Raw genomic sequence first — 13,802 nt, forward strand, 5'->3', positions numbered from 1 at the left:
AAATACATGTACCTCATTGCAATCCATGCTTGAGACATCATCTTCTTTGAATGGAGATTCAACCTCTTCTTCACTTTGGCCATCTTGATCCAAATAATTCCAAGAACTCATGAAGCAAAAGTCTTCATTTCTATTCAACTCTTTTTCTTGAAAATCACCAACCTTTTCCAAATCCTTCTCCATTCCTTTACCCTTTAAACTCCTAGAGTTTAAATCTTCTTGCGAACATAGTGAGTCCCAACATTCTTTTGCACTTTAACACGAGATTATCTTTAATCTTTCTTTACTAGGAAGAATTCCATGAAGTAAAGAAATTGCATCAAATTGTTTCAAAATATCATTGTTTTGAAATGTTGACTTCACTAGTCTTGAACTAGCTTGTGGTATAAAGTCTCCTACTTTGATTATTCTACACAAGTAGTAATCCTTGGATTAGTCTCCTACAAGGATTTATAGTGGTTCGGGTGGATGTTAACTAATCCACCTTAATCCACTCCCCGATTACACTAATCGGGATTTGTTGCTTCACTAAGCACTTTTCTTTAAACCCGGTGGAGATCCGATTTACAAGTCTTCAACTTCTTTGGTAGACAACAAACCTAATCTTTCTATCCCTTTGAAAGATCAACTCTAACCTAGATCAACTTGTCTTCACCTTGGACAAGTATTAATCTCCAAATAAGATTAATCAACTTCCTAAGTCCCTTTAAGGAAGTAGATCACTAAGCTAGCCTATGCTTCTACTAATTGAAGTTACAAGACTTATACACTTTGCAATGATGATCCTAACACAATACTAGGACATACATCACAATAAGTAAACTCACAAGATTAATGATTTTGATTAGTAAGTTTACAACAACCAAATTCTATATCTCTAAGATTATAGAATCTTCTCTTGCTTGATCACATTTTAGTAGTAATTAAAGCCCTTGTGATCTCTGAAAATAAGCATTTGAAATATACAAGAGGGTCAGCTTCAAATGCTCTTAAATGTTTGCCTTTTATAGTAGGATTCAAAAAGTAGCCGTTGACACACGGTTGCCTGCACGGTCGACCGTGGTGCGACCGTGCGTGCTCCAGTCCAAATTTAGAATCCGTTGTATAGCCGTTTGACTCAAATTTGAACACCACATTTTGGCACCTTTACTCCTTCTAGCACCTGCAAAAGAAACCAAACATCCTATACAAGTACTATATGCATTAAGTGTGTGAGATTTGGTCTTATTGCATGAAAGTGACTAATCATTCCAAAAGTGGCAAACCCAACACTCTTGGAGAAGTGTCTTGATTGATATTTTGGGAAATCTCAGTTTGGTCAAGACTTAGTTAGTCAATTTAATGCCCTTGGTTCAATTCTAAAGACTAGTCACTATGTCATTAACTTCCTAGTTTCAATTAATCACAAGTCATGTTCTTTTTGAGTTTAGTTAGAGATTAATTGAATAATGTCTCTATAAGATAATCATGAAGTATGTAGAGACATTAAGGGTAAGTCATTCTTGAATAAGCAATCACACTTAGTTACTTAGACTAAAGTAAATAGACAATTGACTATACTTTCATTGTGAACCATTTTACACTTAATCTATTGGAGTAAGTTAGTTACATGAATCCTAGCTAGTGAGCACATGGCAAACATATTAATCAAGTTGCAAAGTTTATGAGTATTAATCATATTGACAAGTAGCAAGTAATACTCACATAGCAAGAGATACTTATTCTAGGATCAAACATATAGATACTTGCACAACTTATAATTCAAGCTCTTAACAAGTTTAATTGTAATATAACATATTGCTTGATTAATGTGTAAGCACACATTAATATCCAACACATGCACAAGGGAAGAGCAATCTCTAGTTGGGACTTGGTGACCATCCTAAATGTATCTAAGTGTGTTTTAGGATTACAAGTTATTACTAGTTTAACCTTGAGAGCATTGTTCCTCATTTAGCCTTAATTAATCACTAAGTCATTTCTAATAGCAATTATTGTTCTAGTGACATTGGCTTAAGTGTGTTGGTACTTGATGATCATACTAAGAATATCTAGATAAGAATTAAGATCACAAGTTGTGGATTAACACTTATGTGTTATGCCTAATCTTGGTTAATTTGTGATTAAGATGTCATTAGGCGTAATTAATCACAATTAGTGTTTTTATGACCAAAACTCAATTGAGTATGGAGAAGGCATCTATTCTAAGCATGTTGAGAAAGGTTTCATGAATTATAGATGTCGGGAACTAGTCAAACTTTATTTGGTCAAAAACGGTAACAGAGAAAACTGCGCTCTCACTGCGGTTGACCGTGGTGGTGACCGTGCAACTTGTTTTCATAAAACTGCGTTGTAATTCAGTTTGGGGTTTAACGATTGACTATGCGGTCGACCGTACCTCGACCATGTGTTTAGCTGAACTTTAAATTTTATTCTTTAACCTATGTTTGACTTGGTCTTTTGCAAGATAAAGTATGGATTAGTGACCTTGCGTGTTTTATGTTAAGATGTCAGTCATCACTTATGCATATGTGTGTGTCATCATCAAAAGATATTCTTTGGTTAATTATCATACTTAAGTTTGTCGTTTAGTTTATTAACCAACATTCAACCAACAGGACCTAATCTCTTCAAAATGTAAATATCAAGATGTGTCGGTCACATTCCTCAACGAGGCGAGTTCGGCTATTCAGCAAAAGCATAAGATGCCTCTAAAATTGGGAGACCTGAGTAGCTTTATTATTCCTTGTTTTTTGGGTAATTTGGTAGTGTACGATGTTCTAGCCGATTTGTGGGCAAGCGTTAATTTAATGCCCTATTCATTGTGCTTGAAACTTGGCCTATGAGATTTAAAACCGACTAGGATGGGTATCCGTTTGGCTAACCATTCTTTTGACACTCCCATAGGTATTGCCAAAGACTTAATAGTAAGAGTTAACCACCCTTGTCCAAATAGGGAACCATTAGTCTTTTCGGCCGACTTTGTGATCCTTGAAATGAAAGAGGACACCAAAGTACCAATCATTCTAGGTCGACCTTTCCTAAAAACCGCAAATGCTATTATCCATGTCCAACAAAACCAACTTAGCATAGGTGTAGGTGACGAAAGAGTGATTTCCATGTAGACAAAGCCATGAAAAAACCCAAGTCCACTGATGATACTTGTTTTAAACTTGATGTTATAGACTTGTGTGTTGAGAATGATTTGCAGGTTTTGTTCCTGTTGATGGTAGTGATGATTTTGATTTAGATGCTGGGTTTGAGAAATTGTTGGAAGTTAGTACTGATGATCATGGTTGTAAGAAGAAAGATGATCCCAAAGAAAAGGAACAAATTGAAGAAATTAAGGAGGAGGATAAGTTCCGAATCAAAACTTCTTTGGAAGAACCACCCGTACTTGAACTTAAGGAACTCCCGGAACATTTGGAGTATGCCTATCTTCAAGATACATCGCAATTATCGGTAACTATTTCTTCTACTCTTTCCAGTAATCAAAAGGGTCGGTTGATTAATCTGTTAAAGGCTCACAAAAGGGCAATAGCTTGGAAAATAACCGACATACCGGGCATTAACCCCTCATTTTGCACTCACAAAATCCTCTTAGAGGATGAGTACAAACCCATGGTTCAAAGACAAAGGAGGCTAAACCCGAATATGAAGGACGTTGTGAAAAAGGAGGTAGTCAAGTTACTTGACGCCGGGTTAATTTACCCAATCTCCGACAGCCCGTGGGTGAGCTCTGTCCAAGTTGTGCCAAAAAAGGGGGTACAACCGTTGTGCTTAATGAAAAGAACGAACTTGTTCCTACGCGCACGATTACGAGATGGAGAGTTTGTATAGACTACCATCATTTGAACGATGCTACTAGGAAGGATCACTTCCTGCTACCTTTTATCGATCAAATGCTTGAACGATTGGTGAGTAAGGATTTCTACTGCTTCCTAGATGGATTCTCCGGATATTTCCAAATCCCCATCGACCCCTTAGACCACACAAGAACACATTCACTTGTCCATTTGGTACTTTTGCTTATCGCCACATGCCTTTCGGGCTATTCAATGCACCTGGAACTTTTCAAAGGTACATGATTACGATTTTCCATGACATGATCGAGGAGTGCATGGAAGTCTTTATGGATGACTTCTCCGTCTTTGGAGACTCCTTTGATTCATGTCTTTCCAATCTTGAACGTATGCTAATTCGATACGAGAAAGCCAATTTAGTCTTGATTTGGGAAAAATGCCACTTCATGGTAAAGGAAGGCATCGTTCTAGGCCATAAAATATCTCGTTCAGGTATTGAGGTAGATCAAGCCAAAATTGAGGTCATATCTAAACTACCTGAACCGACGAGTATTACGGCCATTCATAGTTTTCTTGGTCATGTGGGGTTTTACCGGCGATTCGTTAAAGATTTTTCTAAAATCGCCCGCCCCATGACCAAACTTCTTGAAAAGGACGCTCCTTTTTATTTTAATGATGATTGTAAAAACTCCTTCTCCATTCTGAAAACCAAGCCACACAAGCTCCTATAATTTTATCACTCGATTTCAGTTTACCTTTTGAGCTTATGTGTGATGCTAGCGATTATGCGTTGGGAGCTATCTTAGGGCAACGCCACGATAATCATTTCCGTCCAATTTATTATGCGAGTAGGACACTAACAGGAGCTCAAATTAATTATACCACAACCGAAAAAGAGCTCTTTGCAGTTGTCTTTGCATCTGACAAATTTCGACCTTATTTGGTGTTTTCTAAGACCATTGTCTATACTGACCACTCGACCCTTAAGTACCTTTTTTCTAAGCAAGCCGCTAAGCAACGTCTCATTCGTTGGTTTCTTCTCCTATAAGAATTCAACATTGAGATTCACGATAAAAGGGGGCCGAGAATGTCGCTGCTGACCATCTTTCTCGACTTGAGAATCCTAATTTGGAAAAGGTCAATGAATCGGATATTAAGGACATGTTCCTTGATGAGTTTTTAATGCGGGTCGACAATGACCCGGAAATTCCTTGGTTTGCGGATTATGCAAATTATCTAGCCTCGGGTGTTCTTCAGAAGGGATTTTCTTATCAGTAAAAGAAGAAATTCTTTGCGGATTTTAAATATTACTTTTGGGATCACCCTCATTTTTTGAGAGTTTGTGCGGATCAAGTGATTCGTCGGTGTGTGTACGGGAAAGAAGCTCAACAAATTCTTGAGCATTGTCATCATGGTCCCACCGGTGGTCACTATGGACCAAGCCATACCGCTAGGAAAGTTTTTCATTCTGGTTTTTATTGGCCCTCAACCTTTAAAGACGCTCATGCATTTGTCCGCACTTGTGATGCATGCCAAAGAACGGGCACCATCACCAAACGTGATGAGATGCCACAAATCGACATCCAAGTATGTGAAGTTTTCGTTGTGTGGGGAATTGATTTCATGGGTCCCTTCCCAAGTTTCCACAAGTGCAAATATATCTTAGTAGCCGTCGATTATGTGTCTAAGTGGGCGGAGGCCAAATCTCTACCCACGAACGATGCACGGGTCGTGGTGAACTTCTTGAAGAATCTCTTCTCGCGCTTTGGAATTCCAAAGGCGCTCATTTCTGATCGTTGCACCTACTTTGCTAACAACCTTCTTGAAAAGGTATTAAAGAAGTATGGTGTTACTCATATATTCTCCACCGCTTATCACCCGCAAACGAGCGGGAAAGTGAAGAATACTAACTGTGCTTTAAAGCGTATCCTTGAAAAAACGGTTAATGATAATTCGAAGATATGGAAACTTAAACTAGATGATGCGTTGTGGGCCTTTCGTACCGCATTTAAAATGCCTATAGGTACCACACCGTTTTGACTTGTTTATGGAAAAGAGTGCCATCTTCCGGTAGAGTTAGAACATCGAGCATATTAGGCGTTGAAGAATTGTAATACGGATTTAGAGAAAGCGGGTGAAAGTAGGATGTTGCAATTAAATGAGTTAGATGAGTTGAGGTTAGATGCATATAAGAGTTCGGTCTCATATAAAGAGAAAACGAAACGGTGGCATGATGCCCGTTTGAGAGATAAGAAAGAGTTTGTCCCAGGAGATAAGGTTCTAGTATTCAATTCGCGTTTCAAATTCTCCCCCGGGAAGTTGAAGGCTCGTTGGACGGGACCTTATGATGTAAAGAAAGCATTCTCGACGGGTTATGTTGAGTTAATCGGGAATGGTAACACGTTTAAGGTGAATGGTGATTGTTTAAAACTCTATTATGATGGAGTTGTGGTTAACGAGTATGATGACATCACCTTGTACCCGAAAAGCTAACTAGCGCGGGTACGAGTCACGTGATAGACTCTTTAATAAATTTTCACACTAGTATATTTTGTTCATTTAGGATTGTATGCTTCAATTTTATTTTCATTCCCTTTTATTTATATTGCATGAATTTTTAAAACATAAAATCCATAAAAAGCATAAAACCTTTGAAAAAAAAGCTGAGGAGTGAATCACGGCCGCAACACAGGGTGTCGCGACCGCGATTCATTGACAGAACTTTAGGTGCCAGAAAAAAAGCTCGATCACGACCGGGACCAAAGCAATCGCGACCGCGATTCAAGCTTAAACAAAAACTGGTACCACATACAACTCGATCGCGACCGGGATCACCCAATCATAACCGCGATTCGGCCTCCGACCAAACTTTCTTTTTCTTTTTCTTTGATTTTACGTTTTCAAATAAACACACACATATACACACGCCGAATTTTTGCTCTCCCACACACAAACCCTAATCGATTTTTGCTTCTAATCAACATCGAATCCAACTTTAATCATGCCTCCTAAGACCAAGGTATTGATTTTAACACTCTTTTTACTTTTAAATTCTTCTAATTTTGAATCTTAAATTGGGTGTTCATATGGATTTTGTTGAAATCGGTGTTAATTAGTTTGATTTAGGCCGAATTTGTTATGTGTTATGATTCTATAACATGCTCGATTCTAGTTTCACATGCTTATTGATCTTAAATTGCTAGTCTTGATTCTAGGGTTCTTAAGTATGTGAAATTTGAGATTTTATTTTGATTTTGATGTTTAATTATTATGATTTGATGCTAGTAATGATAGTTATTAAGTTTGTTAGTTGTTTATTGTCATGAATTATTCGATTGCTCGATTTTTAAATTTAGGGTTCATGTCAATTTGGGTTATTTTGGTTTAGTTGACTGAGTTTGACTCAGTTTGACTTTTAAATTGAGTTTGATTGTGAGATTGTAATATGTCTAGTTCTATGTGTTATCCGTTTATTTAGTTATGATTATAATTGCATGAAAGGTTTTATTGGCATTGTGGAAGTATGATGTTATATGTTATGAGATGATGAACTTTTTGTTGATTGAGTTTTATGAATATGAAGAACGCTTGTCAAACATGAAAACGAATGTGGAAGTTGGAATATCATTTGGTTTTTAACTAACGCTAACATTTTTCTTTCCCATTTGGTTTCTGTGTATGTTAACTATTTTTGTAGGGAACTAAACAACCAAGTACTTAACAATCTGTGCCTATGGCACCTTTTCATCCGCGCGCTCATAAGCTTCCTAAGGATTTACATCCTTATTTAGTTTGGGATCATAGTAATGATAATTATATGGAATGTATGGATGTTTTGACCGAGATTGAGGATCGTAAGTTCCTTTCTACCCGTTATCCTGATTGGGAACCTCTCGAGGAGTTTGGTTTAGCCGAAGAGGTTCGCGAAATGTTGGTTCAGAAATATTATACTAATACTCAGGAACGTATTGGTTTTAATGATTGGTATGAGTTCTTTCATCTCGATCGTCCGATTTATAAAGTGTGGTGTTTAGAGTTCTTTTCAACCGCAAAGTTCTTTCCTACCGTAACGCGTAGTAGCGATATATTGATGACTTTTCAATTGGGGGTCAAATGCGTTCCATGACTATCATGGACATGGCTAATGCACTTACGATTTATGATGACGAAGAGGTGGATGAAGATATCTTAGAGGATTATCTGGATACGGGGAAGCGTTTAACCTATGAGGTAGCTTGGTATAATATGACTCATCAGCATTCTTACAAAGCAATTACCGGCTCCTATACCCTAATCAAAAACAACCATCTTCGCATCATTCAATGGTTCATTTCCAATACCATTAATCAGACATGGCAGAATACTGAGAAAGTCAGCATAGCTGATTTATTTTATCTTAGTTGTTTGCGAGATGATGTTAATGTCAACATTCCCTATGGTGTTGCAAAGTCTCTTTGTGTGCAGGGTCACAATCTTAAACCCAGCAGCCCGTTGAGCGGTGGAGTTTATGTTACTTTGATTGCTGAGTTTCTGAATCTTTCTCTTTCACCACAACATGTTAGGCGAATTCAGGTTACTAAAATTGAGAATGAGAGTACACGCACACTAGGTTCCCAGGTTTATGAGGGGTGCAAAGTGTTGGTGCGTAAGAAGAAGAAAATCTGTAAGTATACGGTTACACATGCTCAGTCTGAGGCAGATTTAACTGATCCGAATGAAGAGGAGGAGGTGCCTCGGGGTGCTGATGTGGAAATGATCGAGGCAAGTAGTTCTACTGGTGCTGGTTTGACGTGCGATTTTATCACAAATTAGTTTAGTGGGATGAAGCTTCATACTGAAGGGGCAGTTAACGGGTATGCGGGCTTATATTGATGATCGTAGTCGGGTAGATCGAGCATATTATGACGAGAAGAACAGGTTGCTTCATCAACATGTTGACCATTGTAATGAGCAGACTTGGTTTAATCAAGCAGGTATTTAGTCAAATGTGCAATAGACTCAACATTCTTTTGATCTTTACTGTCAGGACCCGCAGAATTTCATTCAACCGGTTGGTCCTGGTTGGACTGACTAGGTGGGCCCAGGGATGCATTAACCTTCCTATGATTATGATATGGCTCTTGCCCAGGCTCAAGCTGCCCACCAGCTTGCGATGCAGCAACAGCACCAGCAGTCCCAACAGTAGAATCAAGATCAGCAAAACCCCGGACCTAGTGATGGGTCCTTCTGGGGGTTCTTTTGAGCAGCTTTTATGATGATGGCTAGTGCGCATGTGCGCGTGTGTGTTTGTTAAGACTATTTTTAATTCGCTATTTTGTATTTTGGATAACTATATTTTATATTCTTAAAACTATGTACTTGAATACCTTGATGGGGCGTTTCGGTACCGCGGTGGTACCACCCCATCGTTTGCATGCGTGGTTTTTATTCTTATTTGCAGATTATGATGATTCGCATGCTGTTAATTTTCAAAGACTGGCATTAAATTCAGCAACTTATATTGCATTTGATGATTATTGTGTGATTGATGTTCGAGTGGATGCCGATGTTCTTATGCTGGCAGTAAGTTCAGCGCCATCGTGCACCGTCTCTCTATGATCTCCGGATCTAAAAATTCGGGTTTCTTATACTTCTTCCCTTTTCACTATTATCCTCTCGAATTTTTCTTTAATTATCAGATTTCATGTAAATGAGGGCATTACATGATCTTAAGTGTGTGTGGTGGGGGGAGATAAATCCTCGCGGACATTTGTCGCCAATTTGAAAATTTTATAAACTTTTTGAGCAATTTTTTGTTAAAAATAAGGAAGCAAAGTCTTCCAGGATTTTAAAAAATCCAAATTGTAGGATGATTCAAGTGCATCCATAAAGGAAGTCAAGTCTTCCGAATGCGCGTCTTACTTGGTGTAGGAGACTTCCTAATCTACATCATTTCATACTGATATTGGTTAATTCATCATTTCACGATGTATTACACTCATGTATCGTACCGTGGGAAAAGGAGCCTCGAGCTTCAACATGTGTTGTCTTCTTGATGAAGAGCAATGGCTCCGTGTTATTATTGCTAGACAACACACGCCATGGTCAAAAGCTGTTGTACCCTTTTCAAATATGGGAAAGTAGTATCTGCTTCCTACATTTTCTTAAAACTAGCATAAAAGCTAGATGCGTGGGAAGTGGGGTCCAAGGACCTTAAATAAAATTAACAAGTGTTTAAACACTTCCGGGAGAATCGAGTCTCCCATGTTGATCTTAGGGAGTAAAGTCTTCTGAAACTTGTAAGTAAAGTCTTGCATATTAAATTGAGTTTCAAAAGACCATTGCTTGAAAGTAAAGTCTTTCAGGTTTCGTGCACTAGACCCCCCGAAATTTTTATACACCCAAGGTAGTTACTTTCTCATCGCCTTCGTACCGGGAGGTAGTTCACTTCGGTGATATACCGGGTTGGCAACTACCCGTGCGGCTGTCCCACAACCGGGAAGGCTTCTATGCACATCGCCTTTTGAGCCCAAGACAATTGTTTTCTCATCGCTTTCGAACCGGGAAGTATTTTATCCTAAATAATATACCGGGGTAACAATTACCCGTGCGGCTGTCTCAAAACCGAGATGGCTTTGAAAGCACATAACCTTAAAACCCAAAATTTCCGGAAAACTGGTTTTGTGTAAAAACTTAGCTAGTTTTCCCGTTCTTAAAATATAAAAATGGTTTTCTTAAGGTCTTGTTTTCCGTAAGGCCAAATTTTTCTTGGTTCCATACGTGGTGCTCTTGATTCTGGTTATGAAGCTTTTTGGTAATCACATGTTCGATTTTGAAGATTGTATTTGACTGAAGGCTTGAACCTTGTGCTTATTATGTTGAAGACTACACGATATGGAATTATTACTTTTGAAGAATTATATCGGTATGTCTTGATTCTCTAATTTTTGAAGACTTGTCCGAGTGTGTTTATTTCTACATAAGTTGATATTATTTGAAGATAGACTTACTTGAGGACAAGCAAGGTTCAAGTGTGGGGGATTTGATATCGCACAAATTATTCATATATTATATCGCGATATCGGGTCTTTATTGTTACTTATTTGCAAAGACTTGAAGACTTTTGTGGTTATTTGAGAGAAAATGATGACTTTAGCTCCAGAGGTCTTTGTTTTAATGTTTTGGTTATTTTTGGTGAATTATTGGTTCTATATAACCTCAAAGTAAGTTTAAACACGAAAAATTGAAGTTTTATTGAGTCTGGAGCTGATCACGGCCGCAACTAGGTGAATCCCGGCCATAATGCATTAACAGAACTTGGAAGAATAGAAATCAGGAGAATCACGGCCGCGACTGGGCGATCCCGGTCGCGATTCAGGTGTAAGGTCGCGGTCGCGATCCATCTATCGCGGTCGCGACGCGGGGTCGAACTGGTTACTTTTTGCCCAACTATAAATAGATGAGGTTTTTTCCCTAATGGGGGTGTGCAGTTTTTAGGCTACGCATTGGAGAGCTTTTTGAAGACTTTGATCATACTATTGAAGATTATTGCATCCTTTAATTTCATTCCACCATTCATTACTTTCGGTACCCGATTCAATCATTAGTTTTATCTTTGTAATCATGAATACTTATTGTTTTGATTATTTCTTTGTTTCTTGCAACTTTAATATGGTAAGCTAAATAGTTTGAGTGTTTGCTTGAAGAGATATTGGATTATTCTATCATTTGGATTTAATGTCTTGTGATTGAAATTAATTGTGTTTGATTAAAGATCCATTATTATGCATGTTCTGTATTCTTAATTCAATTACATAAGTTATTAATCGTTTAATGTGAGTTAAATTGAGATGCAATTTATGCTTCAATAGTTAGGTGATCTAGACAATTAGATAAGTGATTCAAGTGATTGTGTCATTGGTTTAATTGGTGATTGAAAGGGTTGTGAACTACATAATAGTGTAACTATTTCAAGTGATTGTTATAGTTAGGATTTTATGTGAGTTTAGTCCAAATCAAGTCTCATTAGTTTCTATCAAATATAGTTTAATCTTTTGAAGAAGGTTTATGTGAGTTTACTAACTTTAATTGATTTGAACTTTGTGAGAAGTCATACAACTATATTAAAGACATAACAATCGGTAATAATTGCAAGAACAATCCATATCGATAGTGAATCATTCAAGTAGACACCGTTTTCTCTTAATTGTTAATTCATTTCTTTTACTTCACGTTAATTGCGTGAATTAAAATACAATCCGAACCTCTTTTATTAAACTTCTAGGATAATTACTTGTCTTAAGATCTTGATTAAACTGCCCTCTGTGGAACGAACTGGTCAAATTACTTATAGGTTACTGCATGATCAGGTTATAGTTGCATGTAATTGTATGATAATTGTTAAGTTTTTAGCAAGTCATTTTAAGATACGATTTCACATCATCGCCTCTAAAATGGTAAGACTACTCTCAACACATTGTCATTGAGAGCATTATTCCCCGTCGTTATTACCAGACCACTAGTATCAGTACTTGACCTCACACTGTCTTCATTTTGTCCTCAAGTGCACCAATATTAGCATCCTAGCCCTCACCATGTCTTCACTCTCCCTCATTTCCTTCTCCCTCACTTTTTTTTGCCGTAGCATAACCTATGACGGTTGATGTTGTACTTTTGGCTTGAACACTTGTAAATTAGTTTATTAATTTAATTTGGTGGGTCATGTGATGGTGAAGAAGGATGTCACGAATATTAGTGTTCATGTCATGGGGAGGAAATGAGAAGAATATGTTGATGTAACAGTCTTTCTTGGTAGGGAAAGATGTCATGGATGAGAGTGGTCTAAGTGACACCAAGTTTATTTGAAGCGCTCTATTAGGAATTCTTGTTTATTACTTCATATTTTTTTTAAGCGAGGAAACCCTGAACGAGCACATTGGCTCCCCCATAAAAGGTAAAACCTTAGGTAATCTATCACCCCGAGCACAAGACCTGGTACCGAGAGAATTAAACCCGAGTGATGTGCTTAGTGATGTGCTTCATTAGACAACTCGGTGGCCACTCAGGCAAGCATGCGTGGTTCATGTTGTTTCCTCAACACTAAATTTGTTCACATTGCAAAAGATATTTGGTATTAATATCCTTAAATTTTCATAGATATTGTTTCTGAGTGTTCAAATCATAATCTGTTTTGCAAAACATTAATGTTGAATAATATAAGTGTGGATACATGTGAACTAAAGATGCCTACAATTGTGGAAGACAAATTTGAATTGACAACATTTACTACCATATAGTTGTCAACTTGATCACAACTAGCACATGGTTGTCAAGTTGTTTACAACTATCTCAACTTGTTTACAACTAACACATAGTTGTCAATTTGTTTACTACTTCTTCCATTTCCAAGTAGTATAAATAAGGCATCATACATACACACTTATGCATCCCAAAATCAATTCTTTCTTCCTTGTATACTAAAGAGTTAATAGAGAGTTAGTGAGTGTTAATCTCCTAATTACAAGAGATATAAAGATTAGTGTTTATCCTTGTAATTAGAGAGAAATGTAATTCCAATTATTCTTATTAGTGAAACGTTTATTTCCTTGCCCGTGGTTTTTTATCCTATTGGAGTTTTCCACGTTAAATCTCGGTGCTTCTATTATTGTTTTTATTTCAATTATTACTAGCGATTTGCTATAATTTTTTTTTTTGAACGGCAATTTATATTAATAACTCAAAAAATTACAAATGTTCTCACAAGATGCTATATATAAGGATACCGAGCTAGAATCGTATGCTAACATCTACGGTACTCACAATGAATTCTCAAAAATTATTACTAGCGATTTGCTATAATTTGGTGTCACTTTTTTCAACAATTAACACCTACTATTTTAGGAAAATTTTGGTGTAGTCAAGAGTGTCAAGGTTCAATCTGGTTCTGCATATTATGTGTGGCTATGCCTTGTTGAATCGGAGTGAAGGTATTCAACATCATTTTAAGTCGACATTTATTAG

This window comes from Rutidosis leptorrhynchoides, chromosome 11 (genome assembly GCF_046630445.1).
Source record: "Rutidosis leptorrhynchoides isolate AG116_Rl617_1_P2 chromosome 11, CSIRO_AGI_Rlap_v1, whole genome shotgun sequence".
In the NCBI taxonomy this organism is placed as follows: domain Eukaryota; kingdom Viridiplantae; phylum Streptophyta; class Magnoliopsida; order Asterales; family Asteraceae; genus Rutidosis; species Rutidosis leptorrhynchoides.